The sequence below is a fragment of the Microcaecilia unicolor genome, chromosome 14, assembly GCF_901765095.1.
Source record: "Microcaecilia unicolor chromosome 14, aMicUni1.1, whole genome shotgun sequence".
In the NCBI taxonomy this organism is placed as follows: Eukaryota; Metazoa; Chordata; class Amphibia; order Gymnophiona; family Siphonopidae; genus Microcaecilia; species Microcaecilia unicolor.
Genome location: NC_044044.1, coordinates 49,449,387 through 49,473,159, shown reverse-complemented (window position 1 = coordinate 49,473,159; position 23,773 = coordinate 49,449,387). Strand labels below are relative to the sequence as shown.

At 44.9% G+C, this 23,773-nt stretch overlaps 1 protein-coding gene across 1 annotated transcript in view; it reads left to right on the top strand.

Moving 5' to 3' along the window:
* The first annotated feature begins 10,486 nt into the window (after positions 1 to 10,486).
* PEA15 (proliferation and apoptosis adaptor protein 15) overlaps positions 10,487 to 23,773 on the top strand; it is a 106,518-nt gene continuing 93,231 nt past the window's right edge. Inside the window, exon 1 of the mRNA XM_030188087.1 lies at positions 10,487 to 10,732. The gene's annotated coding sequence lies outside the window, so the exon portion shown is untranslated. The remainder of the gene's footprint in view (positions 10,733 to 23,773) is intronic.

Below are 23,773 nucleotides of genomic sequence, written 5' to 3'. Positions count from 1 at the left end.
TAAGTTGTGTGCGCAAACCCAAAATATGACCAGATTTGTGGGTGCAACTCAAGTCGCTTTATATAGAATCCAGGGGATGGAACATAACAGCAAATGGGCTGTGCCACTGGGAGAAGCGTGGGAATGTCATTGGTGTTCCACCTAGCAACCCATGTACCTTATAAAATAATATCTGATGTGCACATTTCAAGGCTTCCTTAGAGGCACCAGCTTAGAGCTGTTATTGACCTGCATAAGCTGTCATGCCTAAGTTTCGGAATCTCAAAGCAGCTTTGCGCTACCATTCTGTAATGGGTTAGGCATGCCTTAATGCCATAATAGAATTGGCACTAAGCATGCTTCTTTGTCATGCCTATATTTAGGCACTACATTATAGAATTGCCTCCTTTCTGACTAAATACCCCTGGGATGACAGCCTCTGGGGGGCGGCAAAGAGCCGTTAATGCAAAACAACAGGCCCTGACAGCTAAATAAACTCAAAGAAATGACAGGAAGTTCTTTTACCAGCACAAGGGCGAGCAGATTTCAAAGAGTCCATTTACCAGATAAAAGGCTTTTGGAAACTGTATGATGGTCTTTGCATTTCTGAAGTATCGCTCTGGAAGGAACTGTGTTGGTACAATCATGATTTTATAGTTTAATTCTCACAATCATGATGAGGAGGTAGTGAGAGTTAATGAAGAAGGGCACAAAGCTTAAGATTTGTTTTATTTATTTATTTATTTCAAACTCTTATACACTGCCTACAAGCTTTAAAGAAACCGACAAAATGGTTTACAGCAATTAAAAACACAAAAAACATATGGCTTGCTCCTGATCCCTCCCAAAACCCACTGGCAATATAATGGAGTCCCTTCCAATAACCGCTACCCCTCACCCAGAAAACAACCAGGGCTAGATATTTAGCCAGCAGCAGGGAGCATGTTTTATCCCAGATAAGCATGCAAATGGAAGAAAAAATAGCCAATATGGTAAAATGGTGGGGAGGGGACAAGACATTTTTTTTTTTAGATATGTTAGTAATAGGAGGAAGTGCAAAAGTATCCTGCTTCCAACAGTGTTCAATCCAGGTCACAAGTACCTGGCAGAATCCCAAATAGCAGCAACATTCCAGAACCTCAAAGAGTAACAAGATTCCAGAATCCCAAAGAATAGCAAGATTCCATGCAGAATCCCAAAGAGTAGCAACATATTTATGTGCATTCTGTAAGGACCTGATATAGTAACATAGTAGATGACAGGAGAGAAAGACCTGTACGGTCCATCCAGTCTGTCCAACAAGATAAACTCATATATGCTACTCTATATGTATACCCGACCCTGACTTTTTCTGCCATTTTCAGGGCACAGACCGTAGAAGTCTGCCCAGCACTAGCCCCGCCTCCCAACCACTAGCCCCACCTCCCAACCACCGGCGCTGCCACCCAATCTCGGCTAAGCTTCTGAGAATCCATTCCTTCTGAACAGGATTCCTTTATCTTTATCCCATGCATGTTTGAATTCCGTTACCGTTTTCATCTCCACCACCTCCCGCGGGAGGGCATTCCAAGTACCCACCACTCTGTCCGTGAAAAAATACTTCCAGACATTTTTCTTGAGTCTTTCCCCCTTCAATCTCATTTCATATCCTCTAGTTCTATCGCCTTCCCATCTCCGGAAAAGGTTCGTTTGCGGATTAATACCTTTCAAATATTTGAACATCTGTATCATGTCACTCCGGTTTCTCCTTTCCTCCAGGGTGTACATGTATATCGTTCTTTGTTGATCACTGCTGACTCTGTGCTGTTTCTTCTGTTGTTTACTTTGAAAATTCAATAAAAATGATTTGAACTTTTCAAAAACAAACCTCATTTGTTTGTATCGGCATATACGTAGTGACTCATCGGGACAGTAGGTGGTGCCACTGGTGACTGATGACACTGCAACCCTATACTCGCTTTCCCTTGTACATTTAAGATATCCTATTTCTTCTTCTCCGGAAGTCTTTTCTCAGTTCTTGGCTGCTCTTTTGTCCTGTCTTGAACTGTAATTCCTTTCTGTTATTTCATTGATATTTTTTATCTTAAACCACTTTGGTTTTGAAAGAGGTATATCAAGAAACGTAAACTAGATCAAAAGCAGCAGCTGAATCCAAACAAGGACCCTCCCAGCTATCCCTATTTCCTCACAATGAGACAACAACAAATCATGATCCACCAGATCGAAAGCAGCTGCCAAATCCATCATAACCAGAAAGCCTCACAGGCCTTTGTCCAGGTGCTGACGCAACTCATCCTGCTGAGCCTCAAACACTGACTCAGTACTATGTGGTCTGCAGAAACCGGACTGAATATCTGACAACCTCCCTACTGTCTCCACATAATCCTGCGACTTCAGAAACACCACTCGCTCCAGCTCTTTAGCCAAAAATGGTACGTTGGCTGTAGGTCTCTAATTCTTGCTGTCCCAAGAGTCTAAATCTGGTTTCTTCAACAACAGAGTAATCACTGCACGTCTCTCTCAGGGAGCGCCTTTCCACAAACAAGGCTCAAGTTGGCAAAAAGTAGGATGCAGACCATGAATCAGCCGTATCAAACAGGACACATCTGGAGAAGAAAATTGGTCCAGCTGTGATCCTTGTAGGCAGTTCTGCACCCCTCAATCAGTATAAGCTTCATTTCCCAAAGCCCAACTTGCCCTACAACCTTCCCATAAGCTTGAACCTTAGACACAAAAAAAACTAGCCAACACCTCCCACCCTCAACTTCCACACCCTTTCCTCAACAACCTATTCACTACCCCAAACAATTCCTTAATCTCATGCATCCAGGAATGAATCAAATTAGAAACATGCAATCTCTTAGCCTACAAATCATACCATGATACTGATTCACTACCTTCTGCCACTGAGTTTTTAACCCCTTCCCTGGAAGACTTTTTGCACAGTGTGCTCCACTACGTTCAGCAGGTCCAAATACCAGGGCGCTTTTCTTGTTTCTCCTCCTCACCCTACTTCCTTCCATGGAGCTACTTCATCGATCCTAACACTTCCTCCACTTTCTTTTCTCAACTCTCCACCAACACATCCAAAGACACATTCTTACTCCCCAACTCCACCCGCGCTCAGACTTCACTGAACTTCTGCGTATCTACCTTACATCGTATCCTCACCCTTTCCCTGCCACACCCCCCATTTTCTCCCCCTTTTCCTTCCCCCTTTAAAAATAAAACAATACACACAAACGGCCCCACCAACAAACTGCCCTAACCCCCCAAAATTTTAAAGCTAACTTCTGACACACCACCTCCAACTCCAACCCTCTCCCTATAGAGCCCTGTTGCTTCTTTCACTCTTCATTACAAAACCAGAGAGGTGCACTGGGTTATAACATTTCTGGTGAGAAGTGATGGATTTGAGAGCAAAAAAGCCCCTTAGTTTTGTCCACTAAAGTTATCAGAGCTTGTACTGGTCACAGGACCACTCCAGGTGTATTTCCAGAAACAGCTGGACTTCAAATCTGTAGATGGCCAAACCAAGACTGGACCAAGGTTGCTACCTAACCCCATATTAACCAAACAAGTTGATCTGGTTTTGGTTTTACTCCTTGGCATGCAGGGATTTGTAGTGTTTGATTTTCTTAGAGAAGTCAATGAGACCATCTGAACTACAACTCCCTACATGTCAAGGGGCAAATCCAGGGCAAGGTCTGCCTGTTCAGTTGACCTGGGTTGAGGTAGCAACTCTATACAACCTGTCACTGGTGATCCAGGTGCCCCTGTATAACTTCTGGATATTTTTCTAAGTTATTATGCTTCCATACCCGAATGCTGCTGACACTTGGAAATGTGTCTGGGAAGCAGCTAAGCTTAACAGCTTTTGTTTAATAGAGAGAGAGAAATGGCTAATTGACTAAATGATTGTTTTTAAACTGTCTGAGATTGTTTTAAAAGAATTGTTTTATTAATGTCGGTTAATGCTGCTAAATATTTTGCCTTGTTTTCTACTTTTTCAAATGCTGTCTGCCATCTTGGCTGGCTCCCAGCGTGGATGTGTGAGCTGCTTTTCTATTGGTTATTACTTAACCATATATTAATTCTGCAATCATGTATGCATCCCAGAATGCACCAGTGTATATGGAAGGTCTCACACAGTATCTCATATAATTCATTTGAATGTCCAAGCCCATATGGGAGGAGACTTCAAGAGAACATAAGATAGGAACACTAGGGGGAGTTGCAATCATCCCGGAGGGAAGTGTGAGTAAAAAATGGAATGAGTGCTCTCTTTAGAAGTGTTCCCTAATGTCTCATTTTTTTGCCAGATCAAAGGTTGCTTTCATAACATGGTGCCTTAATGTTTTTCAAAATAGTGCCTATTTGATAAAGGCAACATGGTGCCTATATGCTGTTATGAAACACGGACCTATAATGCCACCCCCCCCCCCCCACCATGATATATTTCATGTCATTAACAAAAGAAAATGAACAGAACAAAACACAATATTTATGTTTTTTTGTTTGCCGATAATAGTGTGAGCTCTTTTGAAAGAATGCACTCTTTTCCTGATACCAGGGTTGTAGCCAGCCCTCCAATTTGGGGGAGCCCAGAGGTGGACTGGGGGGGGGCAATGCATTCACTTTCTCCCTATCTCCACCCTCCCGCTGGCGTGCCAAAAATAATACCTTTCCTGGCGGGGATGCTGAAGCCCCACCAGCCAAAGCTCATTCTCTCACTACTGCAGTACAGAAGACGTCAGCGGTGTGCCTCCAGTTGTCGACGATGGGACTCCCCAAGCACACTCAATTCTTGCACAAACTGAGCATGTGTGAGGAGTTCCAGCGTCAGTGGCTGGAGGCACGTTGCCCACTTCTTCTGTGCTGCAGCAGCGCAAAGAGGACAGCAGCTTTGCAACAAACTTCGTTGGCTGACAGAGCTTCAGACGCTGCATATTTGGAGGGGCCTAAGCAGGGCCGCCGAGAGGGGGGGCCGGGGAGGGGCAAAATTCCCCGGGCCTCCAAGGGGGGCCCGGCACCAGGGTCAGGCTGCTGGCACTGCAGTCCCCGGTCTCACCTGCCTGCCTCCACGGCTCTGGGCCCCCTTCATTCAAAGCGGCAGTTGCAGATCGCCTCTCTTCTGGCCTTCCCTCCCTGTGTCCCGCCCTCACGGAAACTGGAAGTTACATCAGACGAGGGCGGGACACAGGGCGGGAAGGCCAGAAGAGAGGCGATCTGCAACTGCCGCTTTGAATGAAGGGGGCCCAGAGCCGTGGAGGCAGGCAGGTAAGACCGCGGACTGCAGCAGCGGGGGGAGCGACGGGGGTGCGGCAGCGGGGCGGCAGAGGCGGGGTGGCCTTGCCCTGGGCCTAGTCTAGTCTCTTGGTGGCCCTGGGCCTAAGCCCAAAGTGGGGGGCCCAAACTCCGAAGCCCCCCCCCATGTGCAAACCACTATGCAAACAGTGTGTGTATGTTATAGCAGCCAACTTTTCAAAATGATTGGGCATGCTAAATCCAACAAAACCAACTCCTCCCTAGACATAATGAAGGAGCTTGTTCAATATTGGGGGTGCTCAGTACCCACTGCACCCACACAGCTGACACCTATGTGCATCTAGGAAGAAGCAGAGGAAAGGGATTCCAAAGGGCTGTGAGGAATCACAATCGGAAAAAAAAGAGCAATGGGCCCCAAGAATTGACATGAAGGAATGCAATTTCTTAAGAACTGTGTTTTGGCAATGTGCCTGCATTAGGGGTCAGCTCTGTATATGCTCCCAACATATGAATGAATATGTTAAAGTAATGTGATCCAACATGAACACAATATATGGTCCATGTAGCGAATAGATTCTACTCAATCACAGCCTGAAAGACCGCTGAGCATCCATGCAGGTTAATTAATGGACTCGATGCACTAAAATGTATGTGCTCAATGTGGCAGATAGACTGCGACTGAGTCGAGCCAAGCCTAAATGGTCAAATGAAGATGAATAAAACAAACATTCCCAGAAATAACATGAGAAAGGATACAAAACTTCTGGCTGCCCATCCCTACTAATAATGGTGGACTCTAGGTAGCTAATCCTATAGCGCCTCTAGCATACCAAGAGTAGTTCGCCCCAGGTGCAGGCGGCAAGCTGTCGGCTCTGCCGGTCCCTTGCACCCTCTGGCTTCAACTTCCTGTTCTGGGACAGGAGATCAGCAGATCTGTCAGCTGCACACCTCTGCAACGCACTCCCTTGCTCAGAGGAGGGGGTGCTCTGACCCAGGTGGCCACTAAGGTAGGTACACCATTAGGCTGTTATGGGGATGTATGAACAGCTGAACTCAGAAGGTGGCCAAATACAATTAAAAGACACGGAGGCTTATTTTCAAAGCACTTAGACTTACAAAGTTTCATGGCAACCAATGGAACTTTGTAAGTCTAAGTGCTTTGAAAATGAATAGTAAGTGAAGGCAGATAAAGACCTGAATGGTCCATCCAGTCTACCCAACTGTCATATTCATTATCAAGTCATGATTAAACCAACAGTGAACGTGATATAAAATACTTGATCATGGTCTTTCTTTGGTGTTTCTGGGACGTAACCATAGAAGTCCACCCGGCCCTGTCCTTGCATTCCAACTACTGGAGTTGCCATCGAAACCCACTCCAGCCTATCTGTCTTGTCTTTGTGGGACACGGACCATAAAAAAGTCTGCCCAGCACTGTCTCAGTCTCCAGCCATTGGAGTTGCTGTCAAAGCCCAGTTCAGCCTATCTGAATCTGTCATTTGTGGGACACAGAGCATACCAATCTGCCCAGCACTGTCCTCATGTTCCAGCTACTAAAGTTGCTATTGAAGCCCTTTCCAGCTCATCCTAAACCAGATTGCCATATATGGGACAGACCGTACAAATCTGCCTGACACCGGCCCTAGTTCATCAAAGCCAGGGTTGCCATCTAAGCATCACTCGACACATCCACACACATGCAGCCATTTAACTTTATACCTTCCATTTTCTAATTAGAGATCCTCTGTGTTCATCCCACACCTTTTTAAATTCTGTCATCATTTTCTTCTCCACCACCTCCCTCGGGAGGACATTCCAAGCTTCGACCACCCTCTCTGTGAAAAAGAATTTCCAGCCAATACTCCTAAGTCTTCCACCCCACAACCTCAATTCATGTCCTTCTCTGGAAAAGATTTGTTTCTATATTAATACCTTTCAAGTATTTAAATGTCTGTAAAATATCTCTCCTGTCCCTTCTTTCCTCTAGGGTATACATATTCAGGTCTTCCAGTCTCTTCTCATACGTCTTTTGGTGCAAACCCCATACTATTCTAGTCTTTTTACATCCTTAGCAAGATACGGCCTACACAACTGAACATAATACTCCAAATGGGGCCTCACCAACAACTTGTACAGGGGCATCAACACCTCCTTTCTTCTGCTGGTTACACCTCCCTCGATGCAATCTAACACCCTTCTGGCCATGGCCACCGCCTTGTCACACTGTTTTGTCGCCTTCAGATCCTCAGATACTATCACCCCAAGATCCCTCTCCCTGTCTGTGCATATCAGCCTCTTACTGCCTAACACATACATCTCCCTTAGACTTCTACTCCCCAAATGCATCACTATGCACTTCTTTGCATTAAATTTTAGCTGACAAACATTGGACCATCCTAACTTTTGCAGATCCTTTTTCATATTTTGTACTCCCCTCGGGGTGTCCAATCTATTACAAATCTTGTTATCAACTGCAAAAAGGCAAACCTTATCTCTTAACCCTTCGGCAATGTTGCTCACAAATATATTGAACAGAATCGGCCCCAGCATCAATCCTTGAGGCACTCCACTACTCATCCTTCTTTTCCCCTGAGTGAATTCCATTGACCACCACCTTCTTGGCCTCTGTCTGTCAACCAGTTACTAATCCAGTTCACCACTTTGGCTCCTAACTTCAGTCTGACAAGTTTATTCAAGAGCCTCCTATGAGGAACCATGTCAAAGGCTTTCCTGAAATACAAGTACATTATATCTAGTGCACATCCTCGATCCAATTCTCTGGTCATCCAAAGAATTCAATCAAAGTCATTTGGCATGATTTTTGGTACAACCATGTTGCCTCAGATCTTGTAACTCATTGGATTCCAGGAATTTCATTCAGCAACACTTCCATTACTTTTCCAACAACCGAAGTGAGGCTTACCAGCCCGTAGTTTTCCACTTCTTCTCTGTCATCACATTTATGAAGAGGGACTACATCTGCTCTTCTTCAATCCCACAGAACCTCTCCTGTCTCCAGGGATTTATTAAACAAGTCTTTAAGAGGACCCGCCAGAACCTGTCTAAGCTCCGCCAATATCCTGGGATGGATCCCGTCCGGTCCCATGGCTTTGTCTACCTTCAATTTTTCCAGTTGTTCATAAACGCATTGTTCCGTGAACGGTGCAATATCCATTCTCATATGTATCTTCAGTCAGAAAAGTTTGTCCAGGGAAAGATGGTCAAACACCGACTTTCCCCGAAGTAAAACCCATGGGTAAAAAATCATTCTTAGGGAACTTTGGTAAGGTAAAACAATCCTAAAAGATTGAGGGGTCCTACCACCCAGGAATGTAAAAAGATCCTCTCGCACATTCCTTAATTTACATCCTCCCAAATGCAAGGGTCTGAAATACAAATCAATGCATGCATCTACCTTTTCCTATACGAGCACGCAACTCTGGAACGCGCTGCCACGTAACCTGAAAACGGTCTATGAATTGACCAATTTCCGCAAACTATTGAAAACCTATCTCTTCGACAAGATATATCACAAAGATCAGCATATGTAACTGTATAATTCAACATGTGTAACTGTATAGTCTTAAAACTTCCAAACTGTCTTATAATGTGTTATAATATCTTTCTGCTCTAACACTCTCATCTATCTTACTACCATGTAACACAAAACCCTCTGTAAACCAAATGTATATTCAATGCTATTTCCAGTATCCATGACGAAATGTAAGCCACATTGAGCCTGCAATGAGGTGGGATAATGTGGGATACAAATGCCATAAAATAAATAAATAAAAATAAATAAAAGTGATTTAACTGACTAGAAAAGGCACCAGGCCACTTAAATCGTTTGTTTGGGACTATCTGCTGATATTCAGAGGCACTTTAACTGGTTATGGCCGCTAAATATCACTCAAAGCCAGCTATTTTGTGGGTGGTCTGGGGGCGGAGTCAGCACTTACGCAGTTGAGTATCTGGAACGAATTGCCAGAGAATGTGGTGGCAGCGGCTGGCCTTACGGAGTTTAAGGGGCATTTGGACAGATTCCTGAAGGAAAAGTCCATTGAACATTAGAAATTTTTTTTTTGTTTTGTTTTTTGCCAGGTACTTAAAACATGGATTGACCGCTGTCAGAGACAGGATGCTGGGCTTGATGGACCCTTGGTCTTTGCCGCACCTTATGCCTGGAATAGGCTTCCTCAGTCATTACGTCTAGCTCCATCCTTGGCTGCCTTCAAATCGGGGCTAAAGGCCTACCTGTTTGATGCTGCTTTCGACTCCTGACTTGTAACTTTTATCTTACCCTTGTGTGTCCTTCTGTCTGCCCTTCTCCTTTTTGGTCCTGTCTGTTTGTCCTGATTTAGATTGTAAGCTCTTTTGAGCAGGGACTGTCTTCTTCATGTTCAATTGTAAAGCGCTACGCAGGACTGGTAGCGCTATAGAAGTGATTTATAGTAGTATCGATATTCAGCACTTAATCACCTAAGTTTTATCAGACCACATAAAAGTCAGCCCTACCTTCATGCGGTGTCATTTATGATAAGAGTTAGCCGGCTGCATAAATCCAAATATTCAATGCTGGTGGTGCCTGGAAACGGCCCCGCATTGAGTATCCGGGAATAATGCCGCCTCCAGCTACAAAATATGCTCACCGCAGCCAGCTGAATATCAACTCCTGAGAATCAGTGACCTGGGGAGTCAGAAGCCAGTTCTAATGACCTACTTTAAATGTATGGCTAGGAGAAATTACACTCAGGGTGCAGTAGCTGTAGTGCATGGGCCGTAGGGGTTGTGACAGTGCACAATTCCAGCTCAGGATGCTGCTGCTCCTGCCAGTGCTACCCCTGTCCTGTTGTAGTATTGTGTTTGGGGATTTTTTTGGTTGGTTGTTTTTTTTTTTTTTTGGGGGGGGGGTTCTGTGTGGATATAAGATAAAGATTCTAGGTTTCTGTGCTGTCAGCCCTGTGCCTTTCTCTAGTTCCCATGCTTTACAAAACATGGGGAGGAGGAGGAGGGAGGGGTGGAGGAAGGAAGTGTACTTACACAAGCAAGAGTTAAAACCGGAATGCAAATCTCAGCCTTTCCTTTTTTTTTTTTTCTCAATGCCGATTTCCAGTGTGTGTGTGAGATGCCTTTGTATTAATCACACACACACACACACACATACAGAGCCTGACATCACTCGTCACAGAAAAGGGTGGAGAGAGAGCTCACATTGAAATCTGCTCTGTCTAAGGCAGTGGATCGCAGACAGGCAGTGGCAGAGAGCAGAAGCAGCAGCAGTAGCCGGTAGCCCACAGACAAGGAGCCCAAAGCCAAAACCAGACCCCCACCCCACCCCCGGAGGGCGCGAGAGGAGGCTCAGTCCCGGAGTACCTTAAAAAGCTCTGCAGGCGTACAAAGCCAACCGGCCATCTGATTCTCGTTTTGCGACAGCTCGAATCACACACCCTCTCTTCTGCCCTTGGAAGAAAATCCCAAGAATCCGGTAAGTTTTTGCAGGGGTTAAAGGAAAGATCGGTGGGATGGAGTGCAGTTGGGGAAGGAGGGAGGAAAGACATTTTGGAGAGGTTTGCGGTGCAAATTTGCTCTTGGCATGTGGAAAGAAGTCTGAAGGAAGGAGGGGAGCTGTGTTTTTAAGTGGGGTGCAGTGTAGCAGGGCACAGGAAGAGAGGATGGGAGGTGTAGGCAGGCAGGTGTGGCATGCTCAAGAAGAAAATAGAGGGGCATGGGGCAGGAGTGTATTTTGGCTGCATGCTTTCCAGAAAGTGATGGGGGCTTTTTTTTTTTTTACATTTTGGGCTCCGTTTTGGTGGGAGAGAGGACGAGAAAACGTGTAAATGTTTGTAAGTGTCTGAGTTTTGGCGATGGAGACACACACCTCTCCCCTCATTAAACCCACTGGATTTCTGATGCCCCCTACAATTCCTTGAGGCACTTCAGGGAAAGAGGTGTCAGCCTGAAAAAAAGTGCTTAACTGTGATGAGGGACCTCAAAATGTATGCATTAGTTCATCGGACCACTAAAACAAACAAAAAACCCCATCTCTGTCCTGCTAGAGATGTTTTGCTATCAGCCAGTGGCAACAAGGGCAAACAAATGGTAAATTCACTCCAAGTGCCCCTCCCGGAGATGTGCCCAGCCAGTACCAGCAGACAGGGAGGAAGTGGCAGCAGTAGGGTCACTTGCTCAGCAGTCCTCCATCTCCCTCAGGCTAGAGGGTGGGGGGGCATTTCCTGCTCATCATAGCCGTCACCCGCCCCCAGCACTGCCCTGGCAATGCCTGGGCACCGCCCGATTTTCAAAAGCTCAGATGAGGGGGCATTTTGTGTGCTAAAAGGTTTATGTTGAAATCTCCCTTCCAGCATATTGGATTGAAATTAACTTGTTGAGTGATGATAGCAAAGAAACTTTGTTTTTGTTTAAGTTCCTGGTTTTATCCTGCTCAAAAGGAGAACTGATGTAAATTTGAATACAATATGGGGCTGGCTCCGTGTCTGCTGGTCAGGCTGATCCGGCCATGTTTTAATTTCAATGGGTTTGTAATTTCTGCTTTTTCTACTGACTTCAGATCATATAAACAGTAGAGTGGGTAGGGTGAACCAGCAGAAATGGATACAGTCTGTCAATCCTAGTTCAGGACATCTGCATTATCAGTTCCCCATCCTATTTTGGTAATCCCAAACAAGAATCCAGCTTGGGTGTGGGGCCATCAGGATGTGGCATGGAATTGTGCATCTAGTTATGAAAGATACAGTTTTTGCTTACATAAAGAGCTAACATATACCCCAAAGTTATGACCAGGTCAGTAGCCACATCCTGAATACAACTTCTGATATTTCACATGTAACGTTTTGCATTTCAGATAGCTCATACGATGATATATATTTGATCACATCAATTTTCATACCATTGCTGTATCATTCTGCAGCGAGGGGAGACATGATAGAGGTATATAAAATAATGAGTGGAGTGGAACAGGTGGATGTGAAGCGTCTGTTCACGCTTTCCAAAAATACTAGGACTAGGGGGCATGCGATGAAACTACAGTGTAGTAAATTTAAAACAAATCGGAGAAAATTTTTCTTCACCCAACGTATAATTAAACTCTGGAATTCGTTGCCGGAAAAAGTGGTGAAGGCAGTTAGCTTAGCAGAGTTTATAAAGGGGTTGGACGGTTTCCTAAAGGACAAGTCCATAAACCGCTACTAAATGGACTGGGGAAAAATCCACAATTCCAGGAATAACATGTATAGAATGTTTGTACGTTTGGGAAGCTTGCCAGGTGCCCTTGGCCTGGATTGGCCGCTGTTGTGGACAGGATGCTGGGCTCGATGGACCCTTGGTCTTTTCCCAGTGTGGCATTACTTATGCACATGAAGTCATAAACATTTTAGTTGTGACATAACAAAGCACAGCATTATGACATCACTAGAGGTTCCGACAAGAGGGAGGGACTGCAAGAGAGGAGAACTTTAAATGTTTCTAGTGCACTAGAGCTGGCAAAATTGAAACAGGTGGCAGGCTGTGAGGGGCGGACTGACAGTGATCTTGGCCCCCGGGCAGTAAGAGTGATCTGGGGCCCCCTGGTCGCTGCCCGCTGCTCCCCCCCCCCACCACCACCATGCTGGCATTGCCCCCTCCCACACATTATAACCCCCCCCCCCCCCGAGCCTCAGTGGGCCCTTCCCGGTCCTAACCAAGAACCCCATTCTTTCCTGCCCATTACTGCTATTTTGCCTCAAGCCGCTGTGTTTTCAAAATGGGTGCCGAGACTTCCCGCGGTAATTTCGTGAGTCGACAGTCTCGCAAGACTGCCGCAGGGAGGCTTGGCGGCCATTTTTAAAACACAGTGGCGCCAGACAGCAGCCACTCCTGTCGACAGCGGGCAGGAAAGAGTGTTGTTTTTTTTTTCTGCCCTTGCAGAGGGGCTGTAGTGTGTGGAGCCTCTGGGCCCCCGGACACTGCCCGGTTGCTCGAATGGCCAGTCCGCCCCTGCAGGCTGTTTAGAATAGGACTGTGGCCCATGGCTACTTTCTGTTTGCAAGTGGCTACCAGCCTTTCTATGAAGAGCTGAGTAATTCTTGCTGCTGTAAACTACAATGGGTTAGAAGTTAACAATTCTTTTGCATTGCGTGGACAAGGGTAACACCATGGGTGGCTGGTATCTGAGTGCTGTTGGTCAGACTTCTTTTTCTGTTTGATAAGTTGCATGGACCAACTGCAACCAGTGCCACAGTAATTCCATGAAAAATCTCATAGTTTCTCACTTTGGTACCTGATCTACCTGCTTTTATCTCTTGGTTTGGGCTGGGCACACTGGGTATTCTTACAATATAATTTGTGAATTCTAGAAAATTCTTGTAGAATTTCTGTCTTGTGCTCCCTTGTGCATCTACATTAATTTTGCTGTCTACATGTGACAGACAGGTTCCTGAGGGAAAAGTCCATTGAACATTTTTTTTTTTTGTTACATTTGTACCCTGCGCTTTCCCACTCATGGCAGGCTCAATGCGGCTTACATGGGGCAATGGAGGGTTAAGTGACTTGCCCAGAGTCACAAGGAGCTGCCTGTGCCTGAAGTGGGAATCAAACTCAGTTCCTCAGAACCAAAGTCCACCACCCTAACCACTAGGTCACTCCTCCACTGTTGCTACTATTTGAGATTCTACATGGAATGTTGCTATTCCACTAGTGAAGTCGGCCCTTGCAGATCACCAATGTGGCTGTGCAGCCTTCTACATGGAATGTTGCTAGTGGAATAGCAACATTCCATATAGAATCTCCAATAGTAGCAACATTCCATGTAGAATCTCCAATAGTAGCAACATTCCATGTAGAATCTCCAATCGTATCTATTTTATTTTTGTTACATTTGTACCCTGCGCTTTCCCACTCATGGCAGGCTCAATGCGGCTTACATGGGGCAATGGAGGGTTAAGTGACTTGCCCAGAGTCACAAGGAGCTGCCTGTGCCTGAAGTGGGAATCAAACTCAGTTCCCCAGGACCAAAGTCCACCACCCTAACCACTAGGTCACTCCTACACTGTTGCTACTATTTGAGATTCTACATGGAATGTTGCTATTCCACTAGCAACATTCCATGTAGAAGTCGGTCCTTGCAGATCACCAATGTGGCCGCGCAGGCTTCTGCTTCTGTGAGTCTGACGTCCTGCACGTACGTGCAGGACGTCAGACTCACAGAAACAGAAGCCTGCGCAGCCTTCTAAATGGAATGTTGCTAGTGGAATAGCAACATTCCATGTAGAATCTCCAATAGTAGCAACATTCCATCTAGAATCTCCAATAGTATCTATTTTATTTTTGTTACATTTGTACCCTGCGCTTTCCCACTCATGGCAGGCTCAATGCGGCTTACATGGGGCAATGGAGGGTTAAGTGACTTGCCCAGAGTCACAAGGAGCTGCCTGTGCCTGAATTGGGAATCGAACTCAGTTCCTCAGGACCAAAGTCCACCACCCTAACCACTAGGCCACTCCTACACATTAAGTTTTTTTTTTTTTTTTTTTTGGGGGGGGGGGGTTGCCAGGTTCTTGAAGCCTGGATCAGCCGCTGTCGGAGACAGGATGCTGGGCTCGATGGACCCTTGGTCTTTTCCCAGTATGGCGGTGCTTATATACGTTATTATTTAGCAATTCAAGCTTCTTTCCAGCCCCAAGAAGGTAACGTAAAGAAATCCCTGACCCAGATTCTAAAAATTGGGTAGTGATTTCAGGGAAGTCCTGGGATCTGAGTTGAAGACTCAAGATTCTCTGAGGTACTTTGGGCTGGTCATTTTGTCATCCGCTTCTGGGACCCAGTTTTAAGTAAGATGTTTCTCTTTAATCTGGATTTTCTAGTCAACAAAGTTATAGTATTATTATTTATTGCCTCACCATCAATTATGGGGAATGGGAGTGACTCACATTTAATGGGTCCTGTAGATTGTGGCATGGACCCTTGAGCTAGTTTCTTTGACACTTTCCCATGTTTTTTTCTGCTCTGTTTGTATTTATATTGATTGAGATTTATGATTTTATGTGACTGTTATGTTGAGTTTGTTTGATCTTGTGAATGTTTTGTATTGTAATCTGCTTTGATTTTAAAGCGGGATATACATTTTTGAAAATAAACAGCATAAAAATAACAGCGGGAAACAGGGAGTTGCATTGTGCACTGCGCAGTTCCCGGTGGTTTGCATTTATTGGTAAGGTATTTGCCACAGAAAGAACTACCGTTTATCTGGCATTACTGTTTCTGTTTTTGTTCAGTGGACTTCTCCCGTCTCTCAGCTTCTCTGAATTAAGGTGTTGGCCTCTTACTGAGAGTTCTGAATTGTGCTCCCAAGGCCACAACGAATCCTTATATTTAAGGCAGGAAAAGCCATCTGTGCTCAGTCAACACAGATAGTCCTGAAGTGTGTTAGAGTCAGGCACAGCTGTACTGACTGTGGCTTCAGGAAACATCAGCACTCCATGATAAAATAATGAGAAAAATAAAATCGGCAAGATGGGCACTGAGAAAATGAATGTCAGGTGTATATTAGAGGAAGGCGGGTATGGAACTGAAGACAGAACTACTGGAATTAATATGAGTTGACCCACAAAACCATGACATGAGACTTTTGAAAACTACAATCTTTTTATCCAGCCTTCCAACCAGGCAGTACACAGGGAATGACTCAGTGGGAGTCCTGTACTTTCTGGTCTTTAATGGGCAGTGCATTCTTTCTAGAGGAAAAAGGTACCAGTACTCAAATGCCAGGCTACCGTTCAGGGTTGGAGTGATCACTGAGGGACCCACCCCACAATAGCCAGGCCCCCTGCAACCAGTCACAGAATCTAAGACAAGGCAGAATGGTTGTGTAGAGCCTGAGCTCTTTTATTAAAACTTGGGGGAGGGGACCATGGGTCAATTTTAGCAGACAATGGAAAAGGTGCCGGTACTCAGTACCTCCAAGTACCCCGGCAAAAAAAGCCCTGTTAAGGGGGCAATTCTCTAATTGCCCTCCCCCCCCCCTTTTAGATGCCCCAGTGCCGTACAGTGAGCCTTTCTTAGAAAAGAATCTGGGGTCCCAAATTCTGCGAGAAAATATTAGCCTAACCCAACAATGGTGCACTTTAACACTTACCTTAGACCCGGCCTAACTGTGGTCACGTAAATTCAGTTCAGTAACGGCACATATAATTTACAGTGTTCTGTAAGTTGCACACATAAGTGGAAGACATGCCTATGTCTTGTCTGTGGGAACACTCCCACTTCCGTGCACCCCGACAGAATAGTGCTTAGTCACTTTGGGCCAGATTCACTAAATGGTCCTCAAATGTGGGCACCAGAAAGAGCCATGTGAATCTCCTATTCTATACAGAGCGCTGTGCGCCAAGCACCCTTTTACAGAAAAGTGTGTAGCACTGAGTTCCGTGACCAACTTTGGGCGTGAGGACTTACAGCTGCTAAAATCTGGTGTAAATTCTGGCACGTTGGGTGCGCGTCCCCAGAATTCTATCACACTACATTCATATTTATGGACCATGCCTGCCCCTCCTATGCCCGTAGGCACATGCACACATTAGGGGCTAACCGAATTTCAGTTTTGTTTTCAGCTTCAGTGCCAAAACTGGCCCGAAATCTGTGTTCAGCCTTGTATTGGTTTCAGCCGAAAATACCCATGCAGTTCTGGTTAGAAGCTGAACTATGCTGGCAGCCCCCACTCCATCCCTCCTGGATCCATCCCCCCTCCCCAGGGCCTACTGTGTCAGACTCGGTGGCTAAAGGGGGTAGGAGTGATCCCCACTTGCGCCTCCCTCAGAATGGCTTCCTGTACTTCACGTGGCAGTTTCGTGAGACTGCTGCTGCAGGTCACAGCAGCCATTTTGAGACTGGAACTGGCGCAGCCAGCGGGTGAGTCTGGGAGGGTGCTCTTTTTGGTTGGATGGGAGATGTTAGGGGCCAGTTTTGTTTTGTTTTCAGATTCAGTTTCTCCCAAAGTTAAAGCGGTCATTTTCAGTTGCAGATTTGGTTTCAGCTGAAACCAAAAGATCCTGGTTTTGGTCAGGCTCCAGTGTGCATAAGTCCGTATTCGTGCCAACTAACACCAATAATGACGTTAATTGGCTCATTAACTATTTAATTTGGGCAACCTTTATAGAATTCAGGGGTTTATCATCACATGCACACATAAGTGTCCACTTACCCACAAGTGTTCTGTAAATTTATGCACACGAGTGCATTAATGCGGACGCCAGGTTATAGAATTGCCGTTTGAGCGTCAAGCTGCAGAAATGAAAAGGCATCACTGTAAGATCTGTTTAGGGTTTGCCTCCTCACCTGGGTCAACCAAAACAGGCTTATCCCATTCTGATTTTACCCTATTGAATGTGTAGGTTTGTAGTTTTGGAAAAATCAGAGCTGTAGCAGCAAGTATGCCGCAGGCCAAAACGAGGAGTGGATCACGCTGGCTTGCACGATCTGGGATGAGGTGGAAACCCTGCTGCTCCGTTTTCAGTCTTGTCTTCACTCTCAGAAGCTCATATCACTTTCACACCCAAGTTCTTAACCCTCCCCCCCCCCCCCCCCAACACACACACATCACCGACAGGAACAGAAGGTGAAAAGGAAGCTTTAATAAACGCCCCCTCGTTCTGTGCCGGGTGAGTTTAGATTATCAGAACTGGAGAGTCATATCATCCTAGAGCTGTAAAAATGTTTCTTTGGCCGAGGCTGCTACTCAGTTCAGATTCTGATCTTTCAAGCATTTCCTAATGCCGCATTCCCAGCATTCCCAGGCCCCCTACACGGAGCTGCTCCCTCCCCGACTATGAGGTGTGCTGCATGCTTGGCCCAGATGCCAAATTAATGCTCCCAAAGTTATTGGGGCTTGTGGCATGATACTTCAAAGACATCTGGTGGACTTTGGTTCGCCATCCAGAGTTCCAAATTACCCAGTTCCAGAAATAAGATTTTTGGCCTGTCCTGGATTTATTGCAACTCCATCCCAATGGCGCCTGCAGCACTGATTTTAAATGGGTGCAGTCAGGAACTACAAATCCCACACTGCTTTGGGATGTAAGTTTAAAACCAGAACTAGCTATAAATTTTCACTCTTGGGACTGGGTAACTTGGCAGCTCAGTCCATCATTTTATTATCAGTTTTTCTGATCTATCATTGATTCAGTTTCTGTCTTGAGAACGTCTCTCTCATCTCTCTTTGCCAGCTCCCCCTCACTTATTAAAAGCAATAATCACCCAAAAATCAAATCTCCCTTCCAGCTGGAGAATGAAATTTTATCCAAACAGCACTGTGGATCTGACACCTTTGAGATGTTACTTCTCTTTGGTAGCCAGAAACTAGTTTACATACAAGTCGTAGGTGATATCCCTTTAATGGACTAGTGGAGGAGTGGCCTAGTGGTTAGGGTGGTGGACTTTGGTCCTGAGGAACTGAGTTCCATTCCCACTTCAGGCACAGGCAGCTCCTTGTGACTCTGGGCAAGTCACTTAACCCTCCATTGCCCCATGTAAGCCGCATTGAGCCTGCCATGAGTGGGAAAGCGCAGGGTACAAATGTAACAAAAAAAACCAAACCTACATATGTGTTAAGCTTTTGATTGCTCTGCTCCTAGGTCATTACAAAATGCTTTCGAAAGCTTGCTGCATATATCACTGCACTGTATTTCCTGGCTTTATTGTTGTGTATCCACATGAACTCAAGACAGCAACCACATCACTTCTCTGTGGTAAAATTTCTGCAGTGAAACCACATTTTTGCCTGACTTCTGTAAAAAGAATATCACAGTCAAGTCAAAACCATGCAAAGCTGGAGCTCAGCAAATGAAGAACCCCTGATGAAGTACACTGGTATACACTGGATTCTGTGTCTGTTGAATTAGATAATTATATATTTATTTATTTATTGCACTTGTATCCCACATTTTCCCACCTATTTGCAGGCTCAATGTGGCTTACAAAGATCTGTTATGGCATCGCCATAACAGGGTCAATAATACAATTGGTGTTACAAAGAAATTAGAGAGAGCAAGAGGATCTGGTCAAGGAGTTGTAGAGTAAGACAGTCATAGTAACATAGTAACATAGTAGATGACGGCAGAAAAAGACCTTCACGGTCCATCCAGTCTGCCCAACAAGACAAACAGTCTGAATAGAAGGTGTTTAGGTGTTGTGTTGTAGTTAGTTATGTGTTCTCGTGGTGGGGCTTGTTAAAGAGATACGTTTTCAGGGCTTATATAATAATTAACAGTAGGAAGCAGCGCTAGTGTTGGTATGGGGGTGCCCATCAATTTTTCTCCCTTTCAAAAAGTACAAAGACTGGGGGACACTCAATGAAATTACATGGAAATACTTTTAAAACAAATAGGAGGAAATATTTTTCACTCAATGAATTGATAAGCTCTGGAACTCATTGCTGGAGGACGTGGTAACTTTGGTTAGCACATCTTGGTTTAAAAAAGGGCTTGGACAAGTTCCTGGAGGAAATATCCATAGTCATGGACATGAGGGAAGTCACTGCTTGCCCTGGGATTGGTAGTATAGAATGTTGCTACTCTTTGAGGTTCTACGTGGAATGTTGCTGCTCTTTGGGGTTCTACATGGAATGTTGCTACTCTTTGGGGTTCTGCCAGGTACTTGTGACCTGGATTGGCCACTGTTGGAAGCAGGATGTTGGGCTAGATTGGTCTGACCCAGTTTGGCTATTCTTATGTTCAAAATTCCAACACCAGATACACTGCTACTATGCTAGATAATCTAATTACACCTATAGCAGAGATTTTATTGCAAATGAGGAAAAAGTCTCAACTACTACGGCTATTTTCACACATAGGTGTTCATTATATAGCTCGTAGAAAAAGTCATCACTGACTCAAAAACCCTCAATTTTTATATTTTCTTTTTTTTGTTTCAATTATAATTACAATATATAAGCGTCTTATTAAGACTTAAAAAACTGTTAAACGTATCAAAAAGCATGGAACTGATTCACTTATCTTGCCCGAGAATTTTTTCAGAAGATACGATTTTCTTCAGAAGACAGAAGATTCAGATTGTTGATAAAGTGGTCACGGCGCAGTGTTCCAGGTGTGAGCAGGTTCCCTGATGAAGACATTCGAAACGGGACTGTAGGAACCAGTGCATTACCCATCTTAAATTGGATCTAGCGCCTCATTAAGAATAAATCGGCACAGCATTGAAAAAAACATTCGGCAATACTGGGCAAGATAAGTGAATCAGTTCCATGCTTTTTGATATGTTTAACAGTTTTTTAAGTCTTAATAAGACGCTTATATATTGTAATTATAATTGAAACAAAAAAAGAAAATATAAAATTGAGGGTTTTTGAGTCAGTGATGACTTTTTCTACGAGCTATATAATGAACACCTATGTGTGAAAATAGCCGTAGTAGTTGAGACTTTTCCCTCATTTGCAATAAAATCTCTGCTATAGGTGTAATTAGATTATTCTTATGTTCAGCCATACACCCCCCCCCCCCCACACACACACACCAGTTAACCTTCAGACTCTTTGCCTGCAGTTCCTCGAAGACTTTGCTAATTAAACTCAATAATAATGATCATCATAGAAAAATTCTGTTAAATTTTCAGGATAAAGTACTTGCTAATGATTCTTTGGGTTGGTGTGGCTGTCATGATCTACTGTTTGCGTTGGCTACAATAGTTCTTTGCTCCCCCTCCCCCCCCCCCCCCCCCCCCAAGAAGCTGCTGCACTAGGCGAACACCTAGTGTTGCCTAATAGTTAAGCTGGCCCTGGAGGGAAGAATATTTGCTCACAGCTAATGCCCCGACAGCAGGCAATGACAGCCCAAGGCAGAGCCAAAGGAAAAATAACTCAGAAAAGTCACGCCAGATCTTGGGATGGGAGTGAAAGAGTTACTGCTATCAGCACACCTTAGGCTTTGCAACTTAAAAAATCATTTCTGCTCATTAATAGACTGTTCCAAAAGCATTCTGGGTGCATCCGTAGTCCATGATAAACCTCTGACTTTGACAGAACTTTGGGTATGAGCCAATCAAAATGCTGGATTTGCAGCCCATTGTTCTCTGCACCAGTGATGATTTGCTCCCTATAGTAGCGCTATAGAAGTGTTTTATACTAGTAGTAGTTATGTGATTAATAGTCCACCCACAAAATAGTCAGCTTTCACTGCTAGTCTGTGATAATATTCGGCAGTACTACCGATTAAGGGGTCCTTTTACCAAGCTGTGGTAGCAGTGGGGGCCATTTTTGCCACAGTGGGTAAAAAGGCCAAAAAATGGCACGGCTATAATGTCATCAATTGAGGTGGTGTTAAGGGCTCCCGCGCTAACCTGGGCAGTAACCAGTAGCACATGGTGCTGCCCGATTACCGCCAGGTTAGCACCACGCTGGAACATAGGTATTTTCCATAGTATGGCAGATGGCATGCACTGGGGCTGAAACTACCACCGACGCCCACATTCAGTTGGAAGTAGCATGTGGTAAGCTGGCATTGAGCTTACCGCTGCTCTATTAAAGGACCCCTAAGTGTCCCTGAATATCCCTGCATAAGCAATTTAACCATCTGGCAGGTTAAAACCGCTTTGAATATCGACCCCTAGGAGTCACCAGTGTGTGATAACTGCAAATCCTCCCGCACAGACTGTGAACACTGACTGCAACACCCCAGGGTGTAGAGCCTGGGCCTAGAAGTCATACCCAGGTCTTTCCATGAGGCAAGTCTCTAGAACCCTTGCCACTGGGCCAGTCCTGTGCTGGCTACCTCTTAGCTTGGTCTTTGTGCAGGGAAAAGTAGGATGCAGCTTTGCTTTCTTAATTTTCCTATGCTACAAAAAAACGGAGAAGGGCAGTGAAGAGGAGGGAGCAGAGGAAATGCACAGTCATGGGAAAGGAATGACAGTCTGATCTGCATCTGCATTGGCTTGGTTCAAATGTGTCACCACCGGGAAAATGGGAGTCCAGATCACCACAAGCCTCATACCATATAGGCTAATGTGTTTTGTTTACTGCTGTAAAAGAGGAAATTGCATTGTTCTGTTCCATGGTTTTGAATTTTGGGCTTTGTTAAGAAGTAGCTGAGGTCAGAGGGAAAGGAGCGATGAGGAGGAAAGCAACCAGAAATCAGAGACCAAAGCAAGCTGAATATGGGGGAAGAAAGAGTGAATGAGGAGCATCTACTGTTACCAGATGCATGGGAGTTGTTGTTGGGTTTGGTTTGGTTTTTTGGAAAGGGCTAAAGTCCCTTTTGCTAATAAGTGGTTGTTTTTTTATTTTCTTTTGGTTTGTGAAATCTTTGCTGGGTGATGGTAGCAGACAAGAGAGTTAGATGGACACCTTTAAATCAATATTGAAACACGTGTTTAGGGTCGGATTCAGTAAATGGTGCTCAAAATTTGGCACTGGAAAAAATAATCACTAAGTATTTTATTTATTTGTTACATTTGTATCCCACGTTTTCCCACCTATTTGCAGGCTCAATGTGGCTAACATAGTACCGGAGAGGCGATCGCCAATACCGGTTGTAACAAATACAAAGAATGTGCCCTTTATAGAATTGCGCTTAGCGTGGATTCCCACACCTAACTTTAGGCGTCAGACTTACGCCTGATGAAAATGCTGGTGCCCAAGTTACGTGCGCTGAGGCCGTGTTGTACAACCGTGGGCACAACTTTTCAAAACATCCTTTTGAGTTACATGCTAGTAGAGTTAGGCGTCATGCCTTATAAAATAGTGCGCAGCCAGATGTATACGCAGATTTGAATGAGCCAATTAACATGAATAATTGGGTTTAGCACTCAACTATTGATAGTTAATTTATTTGCACATGCGTCTTGGGCGCGCAACGCTAGGCACCTTTATAGCATCCGGGTCAGCACCAAATGCATTGGTGCTTTTAAAAACATATCATTCTAAAGGGTTCAGGTCCAGATTTATTTATTTAATTATATTCTAAAGTGGAATGGAGGAGTAGCCTAGTGGTTAGTACAGTGAACTGGGTTCAGTTCTTCACTGCAGGTCCTGGTGGCTCTGAGCAAGTCACTTAACCCTCCATTGCCCCAGGTACAAATAAGTACCTGTATATATACTCTGTAAACTGCTTTGAATGTAGTTGTAAAAACCATAGAAAGGTGGTATATCAAGTCCCATTAATAAGATTCCATGCAGAATCTTAAAAAGTAGCAACATTCCATGTAGAACCCCAAAGAATAACAAGATTCCAGAATCCCAGCCTATTTGAGATTCTACATGGAATGTTGCTATTCTACTAGCAACATTCCATGTAGAAGCCTGCCCTTGCAGATCAGCAACGCGGCCGCGCAGGCTTCTGTTTCTGTGAGTCTGACATCAGACTCACAGAAACAGAAGCCTGTGCGGCCGCATTGCTGATCTGCAAGGGCAGGCTTCTACATGGAATACTGCTAGTGAAGGAGTAGCCTAGTGGTTAGTGCAGCGGACTCTGATTCTGGGGAACTGGGTTTGATTCCCACTGCAGCTCCTTGTGACTCTGGGCAAGTCACT